We start from the raw sequence: 27,642 nt of genomic DNA, 5'->3' as shown, positions 1-27,642 counted from the left end.
TTGGAGGTGGCAACGCTAACCGCTACACTACCATGGCTGCCCATGCAAAAGAATATTCTAAAACAAATAAATTGGGAACAAACCCTATGCCTTTGTTCAATAGAGTACATTTCGCAGAGGTCAACTCTAAGGAAGAAATATTGTGAACATTAGGATAAATATTTATTTCTGTGTCAACCGAGCCAACATACTAGACCACATGAGGCTTTACATCCACTTTTAAATTTTAAGTAACATATGTGGATAGTGAAATTAGGAGCCTTGTTTACACCTGGTTTAAATGAATTGCTATAAATAACCAATAATATTGGATTTATTTATGTATAAATGCAGTCACTTAATAGGCACATTTAAGTTAGCACTGATGAAGGTTATAAGCTGAAATCGGTATGCTGTTTTCACCCTTAGTGGTGTTTGAAGTTTATTTTGTGTTTTTTTTTTTTGGTTAATGGAACTTTGTCTTATTAAATAATTTTTCACTAGTGGCTATATGGAGTGCTGGCTACTTTTGTTTGGGACTTAACCTTCAAAGTCTGCCAACTAACCACACCCCCAGAAGACATTTTCCAAACACACACCCCCACCCACAACACTTGCAATCTATCGGAGGAAAAACTCCTGGAGCACAAAAACACTCAAGCAAACACCTCCAAGCAAAAAACCCTAATCCCCCAGACTCTGCTGCATACCCAGAAGCCACACATACATCTCCCAAATGTTTCTGCCATGAACTGCCCATCCAATACTCCTCTCAATCCCCTACAAACCACCGAATTAACCCCCATAGCCACCACACAATACCCTATATGCCCCACCAATTACCCCCTTTCCAACAGCAGTCCCTCCCCTCGATTCCACCAAAAACTCCACCAGTGCTGGTCCACCACCTAGGATCCCCCCACCTCTCTCGCTACACCCACACTCTCGTCAATCTTCAGCCTGCAGCCAAAATGAACTCCCAGCCCCCTCCCACTGCAACACCCATACCTTCTAGCCATTTGATCCCAACATCCTGGTTCTACCCACAAGTCTCCTTAGGCAAACTGTCTAGCCCCTCCAGCCCACTCCCTGCACCCCCAACTCCAGCCACCTCTACTGGCAGAATGCCCCCCCATCACCACTTTGGCCCCACTACCAGAATACCCACTACTCCCCCATGAATACAACATTCTGCATGGCTACTGCTATCCTCCCAAAGGATCTGCATCCAAAAATCCCACTCCACCTACCTCTCAAGCCCCCCCCCCCCACCCTTCTCTACCACCACCAACACCCTAAACCATTAACTACACCCTTCCACCTATGCCATGTGCAGGACTTTGCAGCTCTGAAACACCCCCTCAGATCAAGCAATCTCAAAACACCCTGCTCCACTAGAAACACTAACCCACCCAAACCAACTCCCACCCTCTTCCCCTCCCAGACAATATCCCTCAACCCCTTATAAAATGCCATCCACAACCTCTCCTTTGACTGCCAAAACATGCCCAGCCTGTGTATAAAACCAAAGGGACCAAAGAACATCCTCACTGCCTGTATCCCACCATCCACATTCAATAAACAGAGCTTCCAATCTCTCAGTTTTTGTACCATTCCCTGTTTAGTGTGTTCCCACACATCTCCAGCTGCCACAACAGAATCCCTTCTAATCCACATTCCTACATAGCTCATTACATCATGTTCCCACAAATACGAAGCAATTCATGTGTGGGTACAAAGTATATAACTATTGCTCCAGTTTTATCCTCATTAACTCTAACTCTGTTTCCCAAAAAGACTTGAAACCACCACAGAATGCCCCATAACAACGAAATCTCTGCCTCTTTTTCTCATCAGGTAATAAATAATATCATCCTGAAACAATGCCAACCTTCCTTGACCACCATACCCCACTATATCTCTGAATTTCTTGAGTCCCCCACTTTCCCTGACAATGATTCTAAATATAATGCAAACAACAAAAAGGAAAGAGGACACTGCCCCCCGCCTGGTTCCCCTGCTCAAACAGAACCCATCAGAGAGGAACCCTTGCTACCAGTCCTTTGTACATCCCCCAAATCAACTTGATAATTTTATCAGGGAATGCAAATACTTCCACTGCCTCACTCACAAATTCAAAGCTTACTCTCTTGAATTCCTCCCTGCACCAAGACCCACCAACAACAGTGGACTCTCCTACACTCTGCTTCCTTCTGGATCATCACCATTCAATTAATTTTGTCAAATGTTGGCCCCCCCTCCACAAAATCACATTAATCCATATCTATCAATTTTGCCATCAACCCTGCCACTCTCCCAGCCATTATAGACATAAACACTTTATAAATATTTATAATAATTGCACGGTGCAGTGGTGTAGCGGTAACATTGTCGCCTCACAGCAAGAGGTTCTCCGGTTTGATTATTGTCCAGAATGCCTTCTCTGTGGAGTCTGCATGTCCTTCCTGTGTCCTTGTGGGTTTTTCCCAGGTGCCCCGGTTTCCTCTCACATTTCAAAGACATGAGTCTGGAGCATTTCTCCCTGGTCCTCGACTGAAAATTTGCTTCATTCCAAGTCAGACCTTCACTGTTAACAAATGTTAAATAAAATAAATAAAATAAGTTGTGACTCCTCTGCACTGGCACAGTAATCAAGAAGCCTCAGTCCTCACCACTAGCACCAGTGAGGGACATACACACAGGGAGGATGACAAGTACACACACAGTAAAGTCCCCTCTGGCACAGCTATAGAGTTACGATCTCAGCTGAGTGGTCAAGCCAAGACCTCCAGCACCCTCTCTGTCCAACCAGTGCTTCATGTCCCTGTCCATGTAGCCGACACACACACACACACACACACACACACACACACACACACACACACACACACACACACACACACACACACACACACTTTGAGATTTGATTTATACACAAACACACACACACACACACACACACACCTGGAGAAGGCTGGCACAGGTTTACTAGCTATGGCTCCTCCTGCCCAGACTATAAGGTTGTCATCACTGCCACCAACCCCTACTTATCAGCTATTTAAAGGTCCTTACAAAGGGTGACCAATCCTACTGTGTAATGTTGCTATTATCCAAATGGTAATTGTGACTAAGACCAATGCTATTTAGGAGTGGCCTGTACAGTGTCACCAAATACATATGCAAGTACGCTAAGAGCTTAAATATGTCTCACAAATAGCCACAAAGATAGGTTTAAATATATTCAATAATAAAGAAATAAAAAAACTAGACAATACTTAACCAACACAGTAACTACAGAGTTCAGAATCACAGGAAATATTTTAAAACAACATTGTAGGACAGTCTCAAATGAATACAGAAAACATTTAAAGTAATCTTTACTATATTCCTATCTATCTCTAAAAGAAATACTATGCCTAAATCTTACTTACAAAGCAACACGCAGCAGGAGTGCTGAATGGATGTTTCTAGGTCCAAGACAATATACAAAATGCACAGCGTCTGAGAGAGCTCCCAAATGAATATCAAAACATTACTGCTTGATTAGCCTAGATGACATCACTCTTTGTCATCTGCCTTCAGTTCCCAGGTTAACAGAAATGTAACAAAATTTAACATTGCTCTGTGAAAAATACATATCTCTCAGATGTTTGTTCAGAATGGGAAGTCGTAAAACAATTAAATACTTTTACATTTTAGACCTAGTAATTACTTCTCTCCAAGACAATAGAAGCTTCTAGCTCTAGACATTGTCTACTTGCTGCACTGAAACTGAGATAACAGAATCCAAATTGTAAAACAATTTCTTATTGTCTTGTGGTTTGCAAGTTAAGTCTGTATGTTCCAGCTTCTACTATTAACACATACATTTGCACAGGTATATAGTTTATATACATTTCTGTTCTTTTCCAGTAGGGTATACTGTGGTTACATTCTTGAAGCTCAGTACATAACATACAGTTCAACACACACTTCTGCACCAGTAGCTTAATATATGCATAACATATAGTTCTCTTACATTTGTAAGACAAGCATATGAATCATATTAATATTCACAAATGACACACAACTATCCACACAATTGCAGATAGCTGGAATGGCAGTATTTCCCTGGTGACACATTTCTCCCGTCCTCGAAAACTCAAGCTAGTTTTTCAAGTGACCTTTCAGAAATGTTGCTTGAGAGGGCTGAGCCTATCTGGGAATACCGTACCCCATTCCCTGTCTTGAGATTCTAGCTGCCTTGGCAGTGCTGACCCCATTATAGTGCTGCACTGTCCCATCACATTCGTGAAACCCTAGGCTTCACCACAGTAATTTGGTATTTTGCTGGCTGGTTCCCTGTAGCCATAGATCCCCCTCAGACTCCTACTGCCTTGTACTGCAAATACTTAGCACAAGGGCCTCCTTGTTATGGTAAGGTTTCACCATGTTAACATGGTACAATTTGTGCCCCTGCCTCCTGCATAGTAGTTCTACTATGTAGTTAACAACACTGACCTTCCTTACCAAGTTGTAGGGTCCCTCCAAAGCTGTCTGCAGCTTGTTGTGTCTGACAGGAATGAAAACCATTACCTGCTGCCCTACAGCATACTCTCTAGCTCGAGCATTCCTGTCATACCAGACCTTTTTCTGCTGTTGGGCTTCTGCCAGGTTCTCCTGGGCCAAGCCAATGAGTTCCCTGAGCCCTGTTCTGAGATTTAGGACATATGCCACAACAGGCTCCTTGTGGGATTCACACTCACCCACTCATCTCCAATCAAATCTAAAGGTCCCTTCACCCTATGTCCATACAGCATCTCAAAGGGTAAAAAAAAACTGTGTATTCCTGGGGAACCTCTCTGTAAGCAAACAACAGATGTGGCAAATATTTCTCCCAGTCCTTCTTAAACTGGTCTGCAAATGCCTGTAGGACTGACTTGAGTGTAGAGTTTAACCTCTCAACAAGACCATTAGTCTGGGGATGGTAGGGGGTGGTCTTTAGGTGCTTCACCCCACAGTACTTCCACATACAAACCAGCAGGTCTGACATGAAACTGGCACCTCTGTCAGTCAGTATTTCTTTTGGGAAACATGCCCTGCTGAAAAACTCTAACAAAGCATTTGCCATCTTTTCTGCCCCAATTAAGGACAAAGCCACTGCTTCAGGGTATCTGGTAGGGTAATATACTACCACTAGGATATACTTTTTCCATGTGGAACTTGGGGTACTCAGAGGCCCCACAATATTCATAGCTACCCTCTGAAATGGCTCCTCAATCCTGGGCAAAGGCATCAAAGGAGCTTTGACCTTGTCTCCTGCCTTGCCTACCTTTTGGCACTGCTCACAGCTCCTGCGGTACCCTGTTACATCTCTGGAAATCCCAGGCCAATAGAAGTTCTGCATGATATGTCTTTGTACGCTTTATGCCCACATGACCTGCAAAGGGAATATCATGGGTTATGACTAGAAGCGCCAGACATTAGGCTCTGGGAACTACCAACTGCTGTATTCTCTCAACCTCTAGCCCTCCTTCAGGGGTCCACTCTCTATACAGCAACCCTTTGTTCCAGTATACAGGATCCCTTTCCCTTGAGAATCAGGTGCCTCATTATCTACTTCCCTCAGGCCTTGTAATGTATGGTTTGAGAGCTGAACCTGTCTCAACTCTCTCTCTTTCTAACCCTTCCCAGCTCCCCTTCCATAGGAAGTCTGGTATCCTCTGAGAGCTGTGACTCACTGTCAGCCTGGGTACTGCTACTCACTTCTGCCCTTGCAGTCACTCTGTCCAAGGGAACATCAGCAGCCACAAGCAGCTGTGGTTCACCTTCATTTTCACTGCTACAAGGTAGCTCCCTCTCTGAAGTAACCACCTCACCAGTCTTGGCTGCAAGTGTGCGGTCTGTCTGGGTCTCCCCCAGGGTACCAGACCTACATGCTTGTTTCCAACCCTGACTCCATGTAACTACATGCACACATGTACTGCATTATCAAAATCATTGCCTATCAGGACATCTGAAGGGATATCCTCAAACACACCTACATGTTGTCTTCAATTTTATCCCTCCCAGTCAAGGTGAACCCTAGCCAAAGGTATTTGGAATGGGATCCCTCCTAAACACTGACTGGAGTAGACTGCCCAAGCAAGTAGTGCTCCTCTGTAACCATTGCAGGCTTCACAATGGTTAGGTCAGAGGCTGTGTCTCTCTTAGCCATGGCCTCTTTCCCATTCATTAAGACAGGATATAACCTCTTGTGGTAGTTTGGTATACCCTTGTTGTCTGGAGACAACTTACTGATGGCATTTTGTCATTCCCACTTACTGACTCTCCCACCTTTTGCTCCCCACCTTGCCTCTGTGGACATTTATATACTACATGGCCCCACTGGTTGCATTTAAAACATTTAACCCTTGGTCCTGGACATGTACCTGGATTAGTGGCTTCCCCTGCTACTGGCGGACTCTGTTGGGGTCTGAGCTGCCCACCATGAGTTCCCTGAGACCCATAAGCAGCACTGGGTGTCCCTTTCCTGTGCATTGATGCCCTGCTTACTATTTATAGGTCTTCCTCCCTCCCCAACTCATCTACGGTAGTTTGCTGTCTATCAGCTAATCAGATTCTCATAACTTCAGGCAAAGTGCTAAGGGCTTGTTCCCTCACCCAAAGGTCTTCCAGCAGATCAAAAGTGGTGACCTGACATCCACTCACCCACCTATGAAAATAAGTGCTTAATTCAGCAACATATTCAGACATACTTTTATCTACCTTGCGTTTATGCAAACAAAACTTTTTCTATAAGATTCAGGTGTTAACTTAATGCATTCTAACAAACACATTTTGAAAGTATTATAATTTAAACAATCAGCACCAGACAGTTTAGAAAAGGCAGTTACAGCTTTACCATGGCGTAAGGGGGTCAGGAACTGTACACAGAGCCATTGGTCAACATTATAGTGATTACATACCCTTTCAAACATATGAATGAAACTATCAAAATTATCGCCCTCGGTAAATTGTGGAAGAAATTTACTGACCTTTTTTGCTTCTGGGGTTCGGTTACTCCCTTCCCCATTACCTCCATGATTCTGGCGAAGAGTCAGCATCTCCTTTAAATGTTGCCTCTGCCTCTTATTTTCCTCAACCTGTAGACGCCACAGTTTCTCATTGTCCTCAGCCTTTGGACTTTGCAGTTTCAAATTTTCCTCAGCCTCCAGATGTCTCAGTCTCTTTGCTGCTTCTTTTTCCAAATGTTTGGTCTCCAACTCAAGTCTCTCTAACTCCAGATGGATTTTTACGTCCTCTGGCAAGGTTGAGCTGTCCATTTTCTGAGAGTTATACATCTCCAAGGCAAATCTGATTGTCCTCCTGGTTGCTATTCTGAAATGCAGCTGTGACTAAAGCTGCAATCATGTCTGCCCTAGTCAGGTTGGTATGCACCAGTCATTTAGCCTGGCACATCTCAGCGAAATGGCTCCTAGTCAGCTTGCCATACTCCTCTGCTGACATGCTTGCCTGCTCTCCCTGACTAACTAAGCTAACAAAAAAAAAAAAAAAAAAAAAAAAAAACAATTGTGATATGAACTCTGAATGTTCACTGCGTGGCTGATTGAGAGTAAAAACACCTTCAGTGACCACTGTACACAGGCTACAGGAATTTAATATCCACACCACTCCAAGCCAATTAATATGTGATGTGGTTATCTCACCACTGCCAAACAATTAATATGTGATGCGTCTGCACTGGCCCAGTAATCAAGGAGCCTCAACCCTCCCACATGCATTTGGGAGACTTGATGTATTGTTTGCAAATTTTAGCTGGGCCTGCATGTTTTTCTGTGTAAGAAAAGGTTTTCATCTTGCAACCCTATCCCATAGTCCAGACATATGGAGAATACGGGGAATTGTTGTCACAAAGAGTATACAACGAGTACTTGCCAGAAATTCCTGCAGCTCCTTCAGTGTTGCTGCAGGTCTCTTGGCAGCCTCCCTGACCAGTTTTCGTCTTGTCTTTTCAATAATTTTAGAGGGACGTCCAGTTGTTTGCAACGTCACTGTTGTCCCATATTTTCTCCACTTTTTTATGACTAGCTTCACTGTGTTCCATGGTATATTCAATGCTGTTTAAAATTTTTTGAACCCTTCTCCTGACCGATACCTTTCAACAATGAGATCCCTTTGATGCTTTGTAAGCTCTCTGCAAACCATGGCTTTTGCTGTAGCAGGCAACTGAGTAAATATCAGGAAAATCCTACTAGGACAGCTGAACTTTATTTGGGGTTAATCAGAGACTCTTTAATTGATGGCAAGTGTGTACTCAAGAAAACTGAAGGCTGTAATTAAATCAAAAGGTGCTTCAACAAAGTACTGATTTAAGGGTGTGAGCACACAACAAAGTATTAGTTTAAAGGTGTGCACACTTATGCAATCAGCGTATTGTACGTTTTTTATTTTTTATATTTTTCCCCTAACAGATTTGCTTGTTTTTCAATTGAATTGTACAGGTTATTGGTCACATTAAAGGTGGGAAAAGTTTTGAAATGATTTATTGTGGTCTCATTTTTTATATCAGAAAAACCTGGCATTTTAACAGGGGTGTGTAAACTTTTTATATCCACTGTACATTTCTATTCTTTTCCAGTAAGGTACACTGTGGTTACATTCTTGAAGCTCAGTACATACCATACAGTTCAACACACACTTCTGCACCAGTAGCTTAACATACGCATAACATATAGTTCTCTTACATTTGTAAGACAAGCATATGAATCATATTAACATTCACAAATGACACACGACTATCTACAAAATTCCAGATAGCTAGACTGGCAGTATTTCCCTGGTGTCACATAAATTATCACGGTTTAGAATCAAAATGGGTCTATATGAAGCTGGATCTGATAGGTCTTTGCCATCTTTAGGAAATGCAGCCACCACCGCTTTCTTCAAGGATGTTGGTGCTTCTCCTCCTTTAAAAATACTGTTAAATAAAACCTTCCAGATCTTTACTGCTTTCTTCCCTCCTAGCTTCCAAACATCCTCAGGAATATCATCGACTCCTGAGGATTTTCCTATATATTAGTTACATATCACCATTTTATCTCATCTCCTATTAATCCTGTTAGCAATTTAGCCTCATCTACTTCTAACCTTGGCATATTTAATTTTCCCATACATATTTCCATTTGTACTTTTTCTTGATTTCCAAATTTCACTGTTTATAAAGATTTTCATAAAATTTCTGAAATACCACTACAGGATCTTTGATTATTTTCCTTGTTATACGCTCCCTAAACTTGGCAACAACCCTTTCTATTTTCTGTTACCAGAGCTGTTGCACAAAAAGTTTTTGTGCTCTGAAGTTATCAAAAACAGTTGTTTAGCTAAACTTATGCATATTAGTGAGGTAGTCCTTATTTTATCTTTAGCACTCTGCAGTTGCACCTCTTCTTGTTCTGTCAGATTCCCCCTATATTGCAATACTTTAACCTTTGTCAGTCCCTCTACATAATTCTTGTTATTTTTTAACCATATCTCTTTTTCTTTAATTTCCACTCTATTTTTAAACTCCACTTAAATCTTATCCCACTCCCTACTTATATTTTCAGACGAGATTTCTGAAGAAATTTCTGTCTTCTCTTGTGACGGCCATGCACTGGCCCAGTAATCAAGGAGCCTCAATCCTCACCACTAGCACCAGTGAGGGTTGTGCACATTTGGAAGGATAACAAGTACACACACAGTAAAGTACAGTATCCCTTAAGAGCACACAGAGAGCACAATCAGTCTTGGGCTGGTTTCTCCCTTTCTCTCCAGATCCCCAATAAGACTCCCCACTATAGGGTTCAGGTCTCAGCCTAGTGATCAAGCCAAAACCTCCAGCACCTTCTCTGTTCAACCAATGCTTCATGTCCCTGCCCAGGTAGCTCACACACACACACACACACACACACACACACACACACACACACACACACACACACACACTTTGAGATTTGATTTATATACAAACACACAGACACTCCTGGGAAGGCTGGCACAGGTTCCCCAGCTATGCCCATTCAGCCCAGACTATAAGGTACCAGCTTCCACCAACCACTACTATCAGCTACTATAAAGGCCCTTACCAAAGGGTGTCCAATTTTACTGTGCAATATTATTATTATTCAGTTAGTAAGTGTGAAGAACAGCAAGGCTATTGCAGTGGTGTTGTACAGTATCACCAAATACATGCAAATACTCTAGAGCTTAAATTATCTCTACACAAAACAGCCACCATTGAAAGGTTTAAAAATATTTAATAATAAATAACAAAAACACAAGCCAATACTTATTACTTCAACCAATGACATTACAGAGTTCAGAAATCACAGGAAATACTTTAAAACAATATTGTAGGATAGTCTGACATAAATATAGAAAACAGCTAGATTTCTTCTTCTTTTGGCTTTTCCCAGTTAGGGGTCGCCACAGTGGATCACCTGTCCGCTCATGATTGGCAGCGGAATTGTATGGTGTCGAGTTGCCAGCCCGGCACACAACCTTCCACAGAAGGCACCCACACGTACACACGCCTGGGGCCAATTTAGAGTGTCCAATCCACCTACAGCATGTCTTTGGGATGTGTGAGAAATTGGAGCACCCGGAGGAAACCCACGTGACCACAGCGATGACATGCAGACTCTGCACAGAAGGCACCCCAGCCGACGATTGAAATGGAGGACCCCTTGCTGTGAGGCAGCAATGCTAACTGCTGCACCACCACAGCCACCCTAGAAAACAGCTAGACTAATCTGGCTATATTCCTATCTGTAAGAGAAATCACTGTTCTAAATACTACTTACATACAGAGCAAGCAAGTGATGGTGAGTGGATGTTCTTACTAGATCCAAGACAAGATACAAAAATGCTATGCTTTCTTTCTGAGATAGCCCTTAAATTGATAATACACAGTATTGCTGAGTCATTTCAGATTACATCATTCTGGACACCTCTGCTGAAGTTTCCCAGGCTCACAGAACTCAAAATTTAACACATCTTTGTAATCTTGCACCTGCCAGGAAACCACAGCAATAAAGGACACTTTACATGTAAAATGTAGTAATTATCTGTGTCTTAAAACAATAGAAAGAATTTCCTAGCCCAGACATCCTGTCTCCAAGCTTGAGATCAAACACAGTTGTAAAATTCTTTATTTAACAGCTTTCTTCCAGCAGGGTGCACTGTGATTACATTTTTGAAGCTCAGTACAACATACACTTTAATCCTAACATACAATTCTCTTTACATTTGTAAAACAAGCCTGTGGATTTTATTAATATTTACAATGACATAAAAGTATCTATAAAATTCTATCTGGATGGGCTGGCAGCCCCTCAGTTTTTCCTACCCCCTCCCCCAAGAACTCAAGCTAGTTTTTCAAGTGTCCCTTGAGAAACGTTGCTTGAGAGGGTTGAGTCTATCTGGGTATACCTTACCCCATTCCCTGTCTTGACAGCCCATCTGCATTGGCATTGCTAATCCCACTGCGGTGCTGCACTGACATATCATATGCTTGCAACCCAAGGCTCCACCTGGCTCGAAGTAATCATGTTAGCGGATTGTTTTCTGTAACTACAGTGAATTTCCTTCCATACAGCTAAGGCTGAAGGTTCTGCAGTTCCCACACTATGGCTCGACATTCCTTTTCGACAGCTGCACAGCATTCCTTCCTGGATTGGAGCCTATGACTGAGATAAACCACTGGGTGCTCTTCTCCCTCTGAAGAAATCTGGCTAAGTTTAGCCCCCACCCCATGGTTTGAAGCATCCACCTGCACAACAAATTCTTTGCTGTAATCAGGACAGGCTAACACAGGGGGTCCTCCCAAAGCTTCTTTAAGCTTCTGGAATGCCTTCTCACATGCTGTGGTCCACACTACCTTATCTGACCTGTTTTTCCTTGTCAGGTCTGTAAGGGGAGCAGCTATGGAACTATACCTGTGGATGAATTTTCTGCAGTACCCTGCTGTCCCTAAGAATCTCCTCACCTGCTTTTGGTAACAGGTGCAAGCCATGCCTGAATGGCTTCCAATTTGGCAGGCTCTGGCCTGATCTTACCACTCCCCACTCTATGTCCCAGGTAGGAGACCTCTGCCATACCTACCTGACATTTTTTGGGATTAATGGTCAACCCTGCCCTCTGTACTCTTCCCAGCACCTCCCTGACATGCTGAAGGTGCTCTTGCCAGGAAGAGCTGTAGATGAAACTATCATCTAGGTAAGCAAGGGCAAACCCTCCTGCTCCTACTAGGATATGACCTACCACCATTTGGAAAGTCGCTGGGGAATTCTTCATCCCAAAGGGCATCTTTGTGAACTCATACAAGCCAAAATGAGTCACAAAGGCTGACCTCTCTCTAGCACTGGGAGTCAAGGGCACCTGCCAGTAAGCCTTGGTAAGATCAGTGGTGGTAAGATACTTAGTCCCACCCAGCAGCTCTAGGGCTTCATCTGTCCTAGGCATGGGGTAACCATCTGACTCTGTGTGACTATTTAATTTCCTGTAGTCCACACAGAACCTGGTGCTGCCATCCTTCTTTGGCACCAGCACCACTGAGGAGGCCCAGGGACTGTTGGGCTCTTGAATTACCCCTAGTTCCAACATTATCTGTATCTCCTCCCTCAGAGTCTGTTTGACTCTCTCAGGCACCCTATAAAAGGCCTGCCTAATAGACCTTTGGGGTCCTGTATCCACCTGGTGCTGAACTCTGGTTTCCCAGTGAATATGTCCCCAAACTCCTATAACACTGCTTGGATTTCTTGAACATGGGTAGGAGATAGTTGATGGGACATTGCTACCCCTTCCACTGAGGTGTCAGTCCAAGTCTCACTGAGGAGATCAGTCACCAGATCCTCCTTAGACTCCTCGTGCTATCCACTACAAATACTCAGCACAAGGGTCTCCCTGTCATTGTTAAGTTTCATCATGTTAACATGGTACAATATGTGCCCCTGCCTCCTGCCTAGCAGTTCTACCATGTAGTTAACATCACCGTCCTTCCTTACCACCTTGTAGGCTCCATCCCAGGCTGCTTGCAGCTTGTTGTGTCAGACAGAAATGAGAACCATTACCTGCTGCCCTACAGCATACTCTCTAGTTCGAGAATTCCTGTCATACCAGACCTTTTTCTGCTATTGGGCTTCTGCCAGGTTCTCCTGGGCCAAGCCCATGAGTTCCCTGAGCCTTGTCCTGAGGTTTAGGACATATGCCACAACAGACTCCTTGTGAGATTCACACTCACCTTCTGACTCATCTCAAATTAAATCTAGAGGTCCTTTCACCTTATGCCCATGCAGCAAATGAAAGGGTGAAAAATCTGTGGATTCCTGGGGATCCTCTCTGTAAGCAAACTGATGGGGCAAATATTTGTCCCAGTCCCTCTTAAACTGGTCTGCAAATACTCATAGCATGAACTTGAGTGTAGAGTTTAACCTCTCAACAAGACCATTAGTCTGGGGATGGTAGGGGGTGGTCTTTAGGTGCTTCACCCCACAGTACTTCCACACACAAGCCAGCAGGTCTGACATGAAACTGGCATCTCTGTCAGTCAGTATTTCTTTTGTGAAACCTACCCTGCTGGAAATTTCTAACAAAGCATATGCCACCTTTTCTGCTTCAATGGAGGACAAAGCCACTGCCTCAGGGCATCTTGTAGCATAATCTACTACCACTAGGATATACATTTTCCCTGTGGAACTTGGGGTACTCAGAGGCCCCACAATATCCATAGCTACCTTCTGAAATGGCTCCTCAATCACAGTCAAAGGCATCAAAGGATCTGTCACCTTCTCTCCTGCCTTGCCTACCTTTTGTCACTGCTCACAGGTCCTGCAGTACCCTGTTACATTCATGGAAATTCCAGGCCAATAGAAGTTCTCCATAATACGTCTCTTTCTATGTTTTATGCCATATGACCTGCAAAGGGAATATCATGGGCTATGGCTAGAAGTGCCAGACGGTAGGCTCTAGGCACTACCAACTGCTGCATCCTGTCACTTATTAGCCCTTTTTCAGGGGTCCACTCTCTATACAATAACCCTTTGCCCCAGTACAGATTCCCCCTTCACCTGAGAATCAGGTGCCTCACTAGCTACCTGCCTCAAGCCTTGTAATGTGGGGTCTGAGAGCTGAGCCTGTCGTAACTCTCTCTGTGTAACCCTTCTCAGCTCCCCTTCTACAGGAAGTCTGGCATCCTCTGACAGCGGTCTCATTGTCAGCCTGGGTACTATTACTCACCTCTGCCCTTGTAGTCACTCTGTCCAAGGGAACATCAGTACTCACAAGTAGCTGTGGCTCACATTCAGTCTCATTGCTACAGGGTAGCTCCCTCCCTGAAGTAACCACCTCACCAGTCCTGGCTGCAAATGTGCAGTCTGTCTGGGTCTCTGCCAGACTACCAGATCCACATGCTTGTCTCCAAGCCTAATGGCATGTAACTGTATGAGCACACGGTACTGCAATATCCAAATCCTTCCCTATCAGGACATCTGCAGGATGGTAGTTTGGTACTCCTGTTGTCACAAGACAACCTACTATTGGCACTTTCTCTTTCCCACATACTGGCTCTCTCACCTTTTGTTCCCCACCTTGCATCCATGGACATCTATATGCCACATGGCCGTACTGGTTGCATTCAAAACATTTAACTCTGGGTCCTGGATGTGTACCTGGACTAGTGGCTTCCCCTGCTACTGGCAGATTCTGTTGGGGCTGTCTGGGCTGCCAACCATGGGCTCCTGTAGATTATGATTTTCCATTTCAATTAAGTTGAATAGGTTCACAGATACATAGGCATGCAGTCCAGGTGACCATTATGGGGCTTAGCCAAGCTTTTCAACTGCTCCAGAGCACTGCCTGGCTAAAGGACCTCCTCAGAGTCACAAAGTAAGCAAATGGAGGCTGGCAGAACCAAACCCTGGACTACAGACTTAATCTTCTGGGATTGCAGTTTGGTAGTTAATAAAATATAATTAAAAAATAAATAAACTTACCTAAGACCCCACAGAAAAGACTCTTACATTACACATCCAAATATCAACATATTTCGTTGTTATAAAACTGAAAAAGCACAAGAAGGGTTGTAATTTGATATAAAAATGCTACGCTCTAAGCATTAGAAACCAAATTAATTCCAACACTAAAAGGTATTGAATTGCTGCACATTCTAAAATAAACTGTTCAAAAACCAATTAAATGTCTGGCTGAAAATGTATACTGTCAGATTATAATATTAGATCATGTAAGTGAAGATTGATCTAAACTGATCTATTCAGCAAGGGCTTAATCTGTCTTGCTCAACTGATAATTCCTTCAGCATAAAAGTAAACACAGGAAGTCCATCACTAACTAAATACTGTCCTTGTTCCGCAACAGTATTTCCCCACTGGAAATACATCAGACATCACAAGTGACCTCTTTTTTACTATTTGTACATGCTCCAGCCAAGATTTACTGCTCCAAAGCATCAACTTTATACTCAACACTTCCAAAGTACTACAGGAATTAGGCCTGACACCTATTATTTTCATATCAAAGTTTTTGGTCCTCACATCAAAATATGAAGTAAATGAAAAATCATTGCTAGTTGTAACCCATTTTCTAGCTGGAAGTAAACTAGAAAAACTTGAAAGTTCTAACATATTAGGTATTATGCTTAATCAGCATCTAACACTGGATCTACACATAGTTTAAAAAGTAAATAAACTTCTGAAGTGCTTTACAATGCAAAAATTGTTTATAACTACCATCCAGGCTATACACAGCAAAGGTATCAAGTCTAACCCTTACTTTACATGGTCCAATAGTATTTGCTGGTCTGGTTCTATTAAGATTTTGCCTATCATAAAACTGCAAAATCTGTTACAGTCTCAGATTCTCAACATTTCAAATCCATCAATGTTTTGCACTGGATAAACGTCAATGACCAGCACTGTTTGATAAGATTAAATTCTGTCATCTCTGTCTGAATTACAAACTTATCAATAAAAATTATTACTCATAATTACAATATGAGTATACCCCACATACTATAAAAAAATCAGTCAGATCATTCTCAACTCTTTTTTTTTTTTTTAATGAAAAATTCAAGATGGTAAAGAAAGAAAAACATTTTGGAGATGTCATTTGTTCTTTTTCTTGATCCAAACTGTGGAAATGCCTAAACAATCACACAGTTCAAGAAAGTCCCAATATTAGAGGTCCATTAAGTCATGCCCACTGCATTCATCTAAATGTTCCATGTACTGATTTACTTTTGTACAACACAATTCAAGAAAGTTATACAGAACTACATTTAAATCTTGAAGTCTTACCTGGGTGGAGTCATCCAAATAGTTTCCTTCATTAATGATTCCAATTATTTTGTAGCAAATTATCTTAAATATTTACACACACACACACACACACACACACACACACACACACACACACACACACACACACACACACACATCATTCTTAGTCCTCCCTTCTTGCACCATCAAATAGTATCACCTTCACATATTTATCAGATTTCTACCTCCCCTTCTAAATAATGTATACCTCACTTTCCATACAGCCTGATCTTTAACATTCTATAACATCTATTCCTTTTCTTTCATCTCCTTAGCTAACATCTTACCTTTCAAAAAAACTTCTCCCTCTCAATGACTTGCACTTCAGCTTTCCACATTATTTCCTCATATTTATTCATTCTTTTTTAAACAAGAAAACACCTTTATTAAATTATCATGCATGACGTAGGCAATCACATATTTATATTAGTGAAAAAAGCAAACTGACATAATTTTAGTTGAAAACATTATACAGCACATAATCTCTCCAGTCATTGTCAAACATTACATAGCTCATTCAAATCCTGCATTCTTTTAAACCTCATTCCTCCTCTGAATGTATTGTTCCCACAATTCCCATTTTTTTGCTCCTAACCTTTTCTAAAGATCCCAATGCCAGTTGTTTTATCTCTGTTACTATTGTCACTACTTCCAGTTGGTTTAGATTTTGATTTCCATATTCTAGTAATTGCTTTTTTTTTGGCAGCCACCATAATTATATTCAGCAAGGCCTTACTATAGCTAGGCAATTCTAATTCTGTATCATAGTACAAAAAATAATTTCCTTAGTTACACCAGTGTGAATAGTCTGCATGGAATCTTTAAAGTCTGCCAACTCATTACACTCAGGAAATATGTTCCCAATTACCTCTTTCTTCCCTATCACACCTGTCTACCTGAGGAAAAATTCTTTGGAGTCTACTTGGGATATAAAAATACCAATGTAAACACTTATAAGTAAAGATCCTAAATCTTCTAGACTTTGTTGCATGTTTTGGAGACATAAATATATCCCACAATTGTTTCTTTGTGAATTGCTTATCCACTCTCTCTTCCCAATCTTTTCTAACCTCTTCTGACGTATTCTTATAGTTAACATGCAATATTTTATATGCCCTACTAATTATTCCTTTTTAACAGCAGCTTCTGTCCTAGATTCATAGGTTGGTACTAGGCTATTGGCCCTAGGGCCTTATATAAGCCTAGCCATAACAATTCCCTGGCTATTTCTTCCCACACTATTTACTTCCCTGGACCCCTGTCTAGCAGGGCTACTGACGTGATCCCCGGGGTGAATTTCCTTTCTCCCATCCAATCATCAAGGTTCCTTTTGAAAAGGGCCAAAGAGGCACTCTGCTTGACAGGTATGGGCAGTCTATTCCAGAGTCTGGGGAGTCTCTGGGTCAGGAACCTATCCCTTCAGCATGTTTTGTTTATTGTGATGACAAGGTTTAGATCCCTGGAGTGTGTGGCTCTGAGGGATTGGGATTTCTTTAAGTGTAGCATGTCCAACATCTCTGGGTTTGACATGGCCTTGTATATTAAGCAGAGATCGCCTCGGAGTAGACGATACGCCACAGAGTATAGCTGGAGTTTTTTAAGGCCGTCAGCATAGGGCATCTGCTTGAGGCCTGTGATTCTTTTAGTGAGGTATTTCTGCGGCCTTTCCAGTTGTTGCAGATGTCTTAAGAGGTACATACCAAATGAGGCGTTGTATTCTATAATGGGTCTAATGAGGGATGAGTACAGTGGGACAATAACCTCCTTTTTTCTGGATGAAAAGCCCTTAGTGATGAGGTGTGCCACACAGAAGGATTTCATGACTGTTGTGGTGATGTGGTTATCAAAGGTGAGACCACTGTCCACCTGTGTCCCTAAGTCTCTTATCACACCTTTGATGTTTAGTATACTGCCACCTATGTGGTAATTCAGGGGTACATGTTTTTTCCCAAAGGGAATAACTATACATTTCTTGGCATTGAGCTTGAGCCCATGGCTCTGGCACCAAGCATCTGTTTCTGTAAGGCCCTTTTGTAGAGCATCCACATCATTTGGGGATTCAATAATGGCTCCCAGTTTGCAGTCATCTGCGAACTTTGTTAGCCAGAGTCCCTTAGTGTTGGCCTGTACTTCAGAGAAGTAGATGCCAAACAAGAGAGGTCCCAGGACTGAACCCTGAGGTACTCCAGTTGTCACTTGTCTGGAGCTGGATTTGGAGTCAGCTACTTTTACAGTGTGGGTTCTGTCAGTAAGCCAGTTGGCAACCCATCAAGTGACATAGGGATTAATGCCCAGCTTACTAAGTTTATCTATGATTCCAGAGTAGGGGATGGTGTCAAAGGCCTTGGCTAGGTCCAGATAGGCTGTGTGGACTGTCTTCCCCTCGTCCACGGCTCTGGAGACTAATTCATAGAAGTCAATCAGGTTCAGGAGACAAGCTCGGCCCTTCACGAACTTAAACTGGGTGGGGTCCAGTGATTCTACTAAAAGCTCTACCAGTGCTGCTATTTTGCTTAACATTCTCCATTTCTTTCTCTTTGGCTATACTCTAATATCAATCCTTGACAGGGAAAGCAATCTCTAGCCTGCAGTCCAAATAAATTCTTGGTCTCTTCCCATTCTATTACCTTTCCCTCTCTATTTGCTCTCAATACCTTTGTTCTTTTGCCAGCTTTCTCTAATAAATTCCATCCCCGTTTTGCCTATTGTCTGTAACCCTAATTGCAGTAATCCCTATTCAGAGAATCTCCTTTCTCCATTCCCGTGTTAGCTTAGTTCTTAGAATACTTGTTGATACATTATGAATATAACATTCTCAATGGCTACTGTTATTCTCCCTAAGGATCTGTATCCAAAATCCTAATCTATCCTCCTTTCTTGAGCTTCCCCCCTGTTTCGTCATCATCCCTTTCCACTCTGAATTTTAGGTTTTTGCTTGTGCTATCTATCAGAGCCTTAACTGTGTAGCTCTGAAAAAAACCCTTCCAATCGAGTAATCCCAAACCGCCTTGTTCTATTGGAAGAATCAGCTTACCCCACTTGACTCTTTCTGTCTTCCCCTCCCAGATAAAATCCTTCAGCTCTTTATTAACAGCTATCCACAACTTCTCCTCTGGTTGATAAAAATATGCCTGACCTGTGTATAAAACTAAAGGGACTAAAAACATTTTAACTGCTTTTATCTTGCTATCCATATTCATATAACAGAGCTTCCAATTTCTCAGTTTTGTACTAGCTTTTCTTTACTCTCTTCCCACATATCCTTAGCTGCCACACCAGATTCTTTTTAATCCATACTCCTACGTACTTCATTTTGTCATGACCCCATAAATATAAATATTGCTGAACTAATTCTCGTGTGGGTACATAATTTACAACTATTGCCTTTGTTTTAGCTTTATTAACTTTGTATCCCTAAAAGATTTGAAACTGTCTCAGAATGTTCCACAACACCAAAATGTCCTTTTCTGTTTTTATCAGGTATAAAATAATATCATCTGCAAATACAGTCAGCTTTTCTTAAGTACCATGCCAAATACATAATTGAATTTCTGAGTCATTTATTTTATTTGCCAACGGTTCTAAATATAATGCAAATAAAAAAGGGGAAAGAGGACACCCCTGCCTGGTTCGTCTGCTCAAACAGAAATTATCAGAGAGGAACACACCAACTTTAATTTTCTCCTCTGATTCCTCATATATCCTCCTAATCAACATTATAATTTATCAAGGAATGCAAATGCATTGCCCTGCTCATAAACTCACAGCTTACTCTGCCAAATGCTTTCTCTGCAACAAGATCCACCAACAACAGTGGTATTTTCTTACATTCTGCTTCCCCCTGGATCATCAGTGTTTTGTTAATGCTGTCAAATGTTTATCTCCCCTCCACACAATCACATTAATCCATATCTATCAATTTTGTTATCACCTTTGCCATTCGTTTAGCCATTAAAGACATAAAAACTTTATAATCATGGTTCAAGATTGAAAGGGGTCTGTATGAAGCTGGATCTGAAGGGTCTTTACCCTCTTTATGTATTATAGCCACCACCAATTTTTTTCCAGAACGTTGGTGATTCTCCTCCTCTTTAAATGCTTGTAAACAAAACCTTCCAGATCTTTATCAGTTTTTTCCCTCCTAGCTTCCAAACTTCTACAAGAATACCATCTATATACCTGAAGATTGGTTATACATCACCATTTTTATCTCATCTTCCCCTAGCCTAACTCTTAGTAATTGAGCCTCATCTTCATAGGTTCATAGGTAGTTACTAAGCTATCGGCCCAAGGGCCTAAGTAAGCTTATCCAACAACGGTCCCTGGCTTACGCCACTCAAGAAAGTTAATTTCCTGTGCCCCTGTTGAGCAGACCCACAGAATTGATACCTGGGGTGTATTTACTATTTCCCATCCACTCATCAAGATGTTTCTTGAAGAGTGCTAATGAGGAACTTTGCTTGACACAGATAGGTAGCTTGTTCCAGAGTATAGGAAGTCTCTGGGACAGGAATCTATCCCTCCAGCATGTCCTATTTATTGTGGTGACAAGGTTTAGGTCCCTAGAGTGTGTAGCTCAGAGGGACTGGGATTTCTTTAGGTGTAGCATGTCCAACAGTTCTGGGTTTAACATAGCTTTATATGTTAGGCAGAGATCTCCTCAGAGTAGGCAATATGGTACAGAGGAGTAAAGCTGGAGTTTTTTGAGACAGTCAGTGTAGGGCATCTGTTTGAGGCCAGTAATCCTCTTTGTGAGGTACTTCTGTGGCTGCTGCAGATGTCTTGTGAGGTACATTCCAAAAGGGACGTTGTACTCTATAATGGGCCCAATGAGTGCCGAGTAGAGGGGAACAATGACCTCTTTTTTCATGGATGAGAACCCTTTTGTGATGAGGTGTGCCACATAGAAGGATTTCCTGACTATTATGGCGATGTGGATTATCAAAGGAGAGACTACCATCCACCTGGGTACCAAGGTCTCTTATCAAACATTCGGCATTAAGTAGACTGCCGTTTATGTAGTAGTTCATGAGTACAGAGTTTTTACCAAAGGGAATGACAGTGCACTTTGTGGCATTGAGCTTGAGGCCATGCCTCTGTCACTAGGCATCTGTCTCAGTGAGGCCCTTCTGTAGGATGTCCACATCATTAGGGGACTCGACTATGGCTCTTAGTTTGCAGTCATCTGCGAACTTCGTTAGCCAGAGGCCTTCTGTGTTAGCCTGTACTTCAGAAAAGTAGATACCAAACAGGAGAGGTCCCAGGACTGAACCCTGTGGTACTCCACTTGTCACTGGTTTGAAGTCAGATTTGGAGTCTGCAACTTTTACAGTGTGGGTTCTGTCAGTGAGCCAGTTGGCAACCCATCTTGTGACGTAGGTACTTATTCCTAGTTTAGTGAGTTTAGATATAATTCCAGAATGGGAGATGGTATTGAAAGCCTTGGCGAGGTCAAGATAGGCTGTGTGAACCACCTTACCATCATCTACGGCTTTGGTGACTGCCTCAAAGAAGTCAATCAGGTTCAGAAGGCATGATCTGCCTTTCACAAATCCAAACTGGGTGGGGTCCAGAGTTTGGAGGTTACCAATGTTTTGTTTATGAGTTCCATGATGATACGTTCCACTGCCTTGCAGATCAGGCTCATCAGGCTAATAGGGTGATAGTTCCCAGGATCAGTGGTGGCTCCCCCTTTGTGGAGTGGGATAACTGTTGCTGTGCACCATTCAGTGGGCACAAAGCCTGATGTGAGATTATGATTGAACAAGGTGCTTAGGTGGGGAGCCAGTTCGTTCTGAAGTTCGTGTAAAACGCAGCCTGGGATGTTGTGCAGTCCCACGGATGCAGGGTTTTTGGTTTTAGAGAATGCAGCTTTTACCTGCATAGATGTGATTACAGGGACTCTGCATTCTTCCTGTATAGATATGGGCCCTTTAGGGGGTGAGAGGGGGGTAAAGTTAGCAGTGAACATATCTGCCAGGATGTTGGCAATATCAATTGGTTCTGTAATTTTCATGCCATTGTGCTGTAACTCAGAGAGGATCTGGGTATTGCCATTGAGATTCTTGATGTAGCTATATAATGCTTTGTGGCTGCCCTTAGAATCAGTGGTGATTTTGTTTTCGTAACTAGCTTCAGAGGATCTTATAAGTGATCTCAGCTTCTTACTGAGGCTGACCAGGGAGCTCCTCCACTCATGGGATTTTACTCCCTTTTGCAACAGTCTCTTCCTTCGGTTGTAGAGTTTGTTTATGGCATGGGACCACCAGACTGGCTTCCTTTTTTTGGAGGATAGTATCTTGGTTCCATTTGGGATAGCACGAGCACTCGTGTAAGTGCATATAAAGTGCATTTGTGTAGGATTCAGCAGTCGTAACTGTATTGTCCATCTGCATGGGTGTCATGAAGTTCCCCACTTCTGTCTTAAGAAGCATGAAGTTGGCTTTGGAGAATTTTTTTACCATGGTTTTCTTAATGGTGGGTGGGGGCAGTATGCAGATATCTAGGATGATTAGCTTATGGTCAGATCTGACCAACGAGGAGTTGATTTCCAGTGTGGAACAATGGTCACTCATGTTGGTAATGACTAGGTCTAGGATATTGTTGCCCCTGGTGGGGGTGTGGATAAGTTGATCCAGGGCATTGGAATTTATGAATTCCAGAAAGAATTGAACGAAGGAGTTGGTACATGAGTAGTTTTCCCAGTTAATGGTGGGGTAGTTGAAATTGCCCATTATTAGGGTGTTTGGTTGAACCCTAATATTTTCCAGTATATCAAGAAAAGAGGAGTGGGAATCCTGGGGCATGGTGGGGGATCTGTTGCAAGCTACAATTTGGATTGCCGTTTTTCCCAGAGTTAGTTGCACTTGGATAACCTTGGACGCATTATGCTGCGCAACTAGCCTGGAGGTGTGGATATCATTAATGAATATGGACACAGCTCTGCCTTTGGTGTTCTGGTCCAGGTTCGATGGCCGAAAAGTGCGGTATGAGTTAGCCTGGTAATGCAGGGGTGCTCTCTAGAGCCTTGAACCAGATCTCAGTCACTGCACAGATATTGATATTCTCCATTTTAAGGAGTGCCTCGAGAGAGTGCATTTTGAGATTTAGACTTCTAGCATTGAGTAAAATTACCCTCAGTTTTTGCCTGCCTGTTCCTGTTACGGTTGAACCTTGCATAAAAAAGGCACTATAGGGATGGCAAGACCCTTAGCCAGTATCATGAATCCCAGGGGCGACAGGTGCAGGCCACCTCTGGCAAAGCATCGTGGTTTGTCGCCCATGTCATCCCAGGCAGACAGATACTGGATCCCCTTAGAATGACCCTGGCATATTTAATTCTTCCATAAACATTTCCATTTATACCTTTTCTTGATTTCACTCTTTATTCATTCCTTATTCATAAAATAGTTTTATTTGTTATCTTCTTATTTCTCCTATGTCCACAGGAAGTCAGTGCCCATATATGAAACTATCTGTAATTTATTCTATTAACTTCAATTGTATTTCTTATCTCAACGTGACAAATACCTATATAACTTTGCATCTGTTTCTGGTATCACTTTTAACATCATCTACAACCCTGAAGTTGACAGTGCTACTAAACAGTACCAAATACCACTTCCTAACTATGACCCGGGTACATAATCTGTGTAAGCTTCTGTGCAGGGCTTTGTGTTCCATATAAGGGTGCATAAAGCCCTGTATCATTCATACACTCCACTAAAGCCATACGAGACACTTTATGAAATCCTGGTCCACAATGCCCCAATCACCTACACCATGCCAATCATACACAGACAAGAAAAGCCTAAACAGTGCTGCAGGTACTGGCTCACATAATGTAATCTATGGGACTCCAGTATTGAGCAATCAACTGTTGTTAACCGGCCATGGCTGCAGTGATCCTCCTCCATAGCTAGTAATTTGCTCAGCAGACAGCATTGAGCAATACAGTAGCACTAATAGCTTGCCATATCTCTCTTATATCTCCTCTGCATGGCAGGAAAATCCCTACTGGCAATGTAGTCCTGTATAATGTAGGCAAACTTGTTAATAGACACAACTTGTCCTGCCTGTCATTCAGTGACACTGGTGAGTTCTCACCAATGGCAGCATGCACAGCATCACAGCTCCTCTTAAACATACCATGGAAATGACCACATGATTGCTTGCATATTGAATGGATCACAATGATTCATGCTAGTGGCACATGAACACAACTGTGTAAGTCAGTTGAATACTGTATAACATGTGTTAATAAGTGGCTACTGCACTAACTGGTAAGGTAAGCTATGCAGCAGACAACTGCCTTAATACAGCAGCACTGTGCAGTGACAACATGCTACACGGAGTTACCTAAAGTCTGAATGGATCACAATGATTCATGCTAGTGGCACATGAGCACTACTGTGTAAGTCAGCTGAGTACTGTACAACATGTGTTAATAAGTGGCTACTGCAACTAACTGGTGAGGTAAGCTAAGCAGTAGACAGCTGCCTTAATATAGTAGCACTGTGCAGTCACAACATGCTACACTGAGTTTTGAGCACTGGAGTGCCTGGTATGCATTAGAATACCAGGTCCTTCACTGCACCATTCAAGAAAATGGGACAGTGACTCTGAACTTCCAGGGAGTACTGCAATTTGTGTCTATATTACTCGATCGAATGTTTAGGTTAGGGAATACCTAAATGCTGAACTGGTAATATTGAAAAATTAAAACAGTGAATGGCGCATTTAAAGTAGGGAATAAATTCCCTTGGCCGCAAAAAAAAAAAAAAAATTAAACCAAAAATAAAGTGGGGGCATCGCCCCCCCCCCCCACATCGCTGTGCTCCACACACACCCCCTAACTAAATATACCAACTCCAAGATCGCTCTACAGTGGGGAAAGGGGCAAAATCCACATAACGGCCAAGGGAATTCTTTCCCTGCTTTAAATCTTCTGTTCCTTTTTTGCTTTCGTTATTACCAGATCGACGTTTAAGTATTCGCTAACCTAAACATTCAATCAAGCAATAGGAACCCCTATGATTCATGTCTTTGAATCATGACAGTCCATGGAAGCAAACAAAAAATTAGGGGCAGAAGGTATTTACATTTCTAAGCGCTATCTTTGTGAGTACCAGGGGCTGTGTTTTACCATGTGGCAAAAATATTGCAACTGACACTAAATGCTACTTTTCATAACACCAGTTGTAAGAAACTATTTACATCATCATACTGTTGACACATAATAAGTAAACTATGACTGTTATCCCACTTGCTTACATAATAGGTGTCTGTCATGCTGTGCACAACATCATTATCCATCCCTCTTTCCCCATTTCTGCACAATATTTGGGGTGTAGCATCCACCACTACCAACTTTCTTGAATTCACAGCCACTCTTCTACCTTCTACAACAGTCGTGTCTGACTGTCGCAGGTCTTCTCTCACACTACCTATCCATCCCTTGGCAGGACATCCTCATTTCCTCTTGCCTTCTTACTGTCTATCCCAAGTCATCTTTACTACATCAGCTTCTGCTTTCCTGCACGTGAACGAACTACTGTAATCTGTTTTCCTTAAATTTCTTTAAACGTAGAGCTATTGTGATGTCCTTATTTCTTCATCTGACTCACAGTGAGCAGAGCACCTCTGTTAGAAATGGAAGAATTACCATTCTCAATGTACTGCATGTAACTTTCCTGTAAAATGCTATCCATTTATTCATATAACAAGTATGTGTCAAACTTTGTAAACCTCCACTGTAAGAAACTGTGTATCTTATCCCACTGTTGATATACTATGCATCAAATGTGTTTATTATCTGTAGGAGTAGAATGTTTCCACTCTAGGTCTCTACTTATAAATGGCATTTAATCTGTCAGACCTCTTAGTTAACAAAATACCATTTTAGTTACTGCAGTACTGTGTAGTTACTGCACATTATAGACCGATGACTACGAATAGTAGGGATATTCTGATATGACTGCTGAACAGAAAGAGCAATGAATAAGCACAGCATAAGAACTAAATAAATATGTGATATCATGTAATGTAGAATATTCTGACTGCTGATTACTAATTACTAATACAGGAGTAATGTTACTACAGTGCCCTTGTTATATAAATACTCATTTCCTTCTTTCTTAGTTAATTAATGATGTGCATTTAGATAGGTACCTAGTTAAACTGAGTGTCACTGTGAAATGGTGTCAACAAGCAAGCAGTTTATATACCACAATGCTAGTTTCAATGTTTCCAGTACTCTTTTCAAATGCCTAGACAGACATTATGTAGCAGATCCCCAAGGAACACTATATTTCAGTCTAATAGCTGAAAAACACAACAAAATTTCAAGATTCTGCTAATGAGACTACATCACTCAGAATTAATAAAATGCTTTACTTACACTTAAATCAAAGTTAACTTCCAGGTCACTGAAAATGCATTTAAAATGGTGTTTTAAATCCATTTTAAAGAAAAGTGGGTTGGTCATGGCCACTGGCTGTTTTCCTCTCATTTGAAAACAAGTAAACAATGAATGTCTCCTGTCAGATTTTTTTTTCTTCACCAAATGTGAACAAAACTTGATTTAAATCCTGCAGTAATTCAGTAATTTAATTTCTTGCTTGGTTATTATCACTGTTGTTGCCGCTGCTAGTGGCAAAACGCAGACCCAGTGACAATCTGCACATCTGATAGGGTTTGTCCAACACAGACATATCCTATGGGGCAAATTAAAGCTGTACACTCTTAGCAGTAACAAATCCTAAATTGTGCTATAGTGATAAGGCTATCATCTGGTTTGAAGTAAAATAAAATGTTCCACAATAAAACATTCTGACATCACTACTGAAGTAAAATATTTATTAATAACAAAAAAACAGGTCACGTAGCAGATTAGAAAATAAATATGCTTTCAAAAATAATCTGTCAAGGAGCATAGAACTTCATGGAAAGTCATGTAGGCATTCTAATCTCCTTCAGATAACAGTTTCTCCTCATCTGTGGGTTTTTCAGTGACTTGTTAGAACATGATATAATTATCTCAGTCCATTTCTTATGGTCTCATTTTCATGTCACAGTACCACAACACCATTGCTGCTCATTCAGGAAACAACATGGAACCCACATTAGATAGTAAGGGTATGAGCTGCATTTGGGGTGATGTCCAATGTTTATCTTGAATATTATAGGGAAGGGGATTCAGAATACCTCAACATTTCAACTATGTCATAACAGCAGATACTGCAGTCCAATGATTTGTATAAAACAAGGCTGTTTTGTCTTGTACTGTGATAGTTCAGTGGTTAGTGTAGCA

At 41.9% G+C, this 27,642-nt stretch overlaps 1 protein-coding gene across 1 annotated transcript in view; it reads right to left on the bottom strand.

Annotated features, from left to right (window-relative positions):
* SHLD1 (shieldin complex subunit 1) overlaps nt 1–27,642 on the bottom strand; it is a 2,230,375-nt gene that overhangs the window by 854,190 nt on the left and 1,348,543 nt on the right. The window lies entirely within an intron of this gene.

Source organism: Protopterus annectens, chromosome 1.part2 (genome assembly GCF_019279795.1).
Source record: "Protopterus annectens isolate FY-2018-M chromosome 1.part2, PAN1.0, whole genome shotgun sequence".
Classification (NCBI taxonomy): domain Eukaryota; kingdom Metazoa; phylum Chordata; order Ceratodontiformes; family Protopteridae; genus Protopterus; species Protopterus annectens.
Note: the sequence above shows the minus strand (reverse complement) of the source record. Positions and strands in the feature narration are given on the sequence as shown.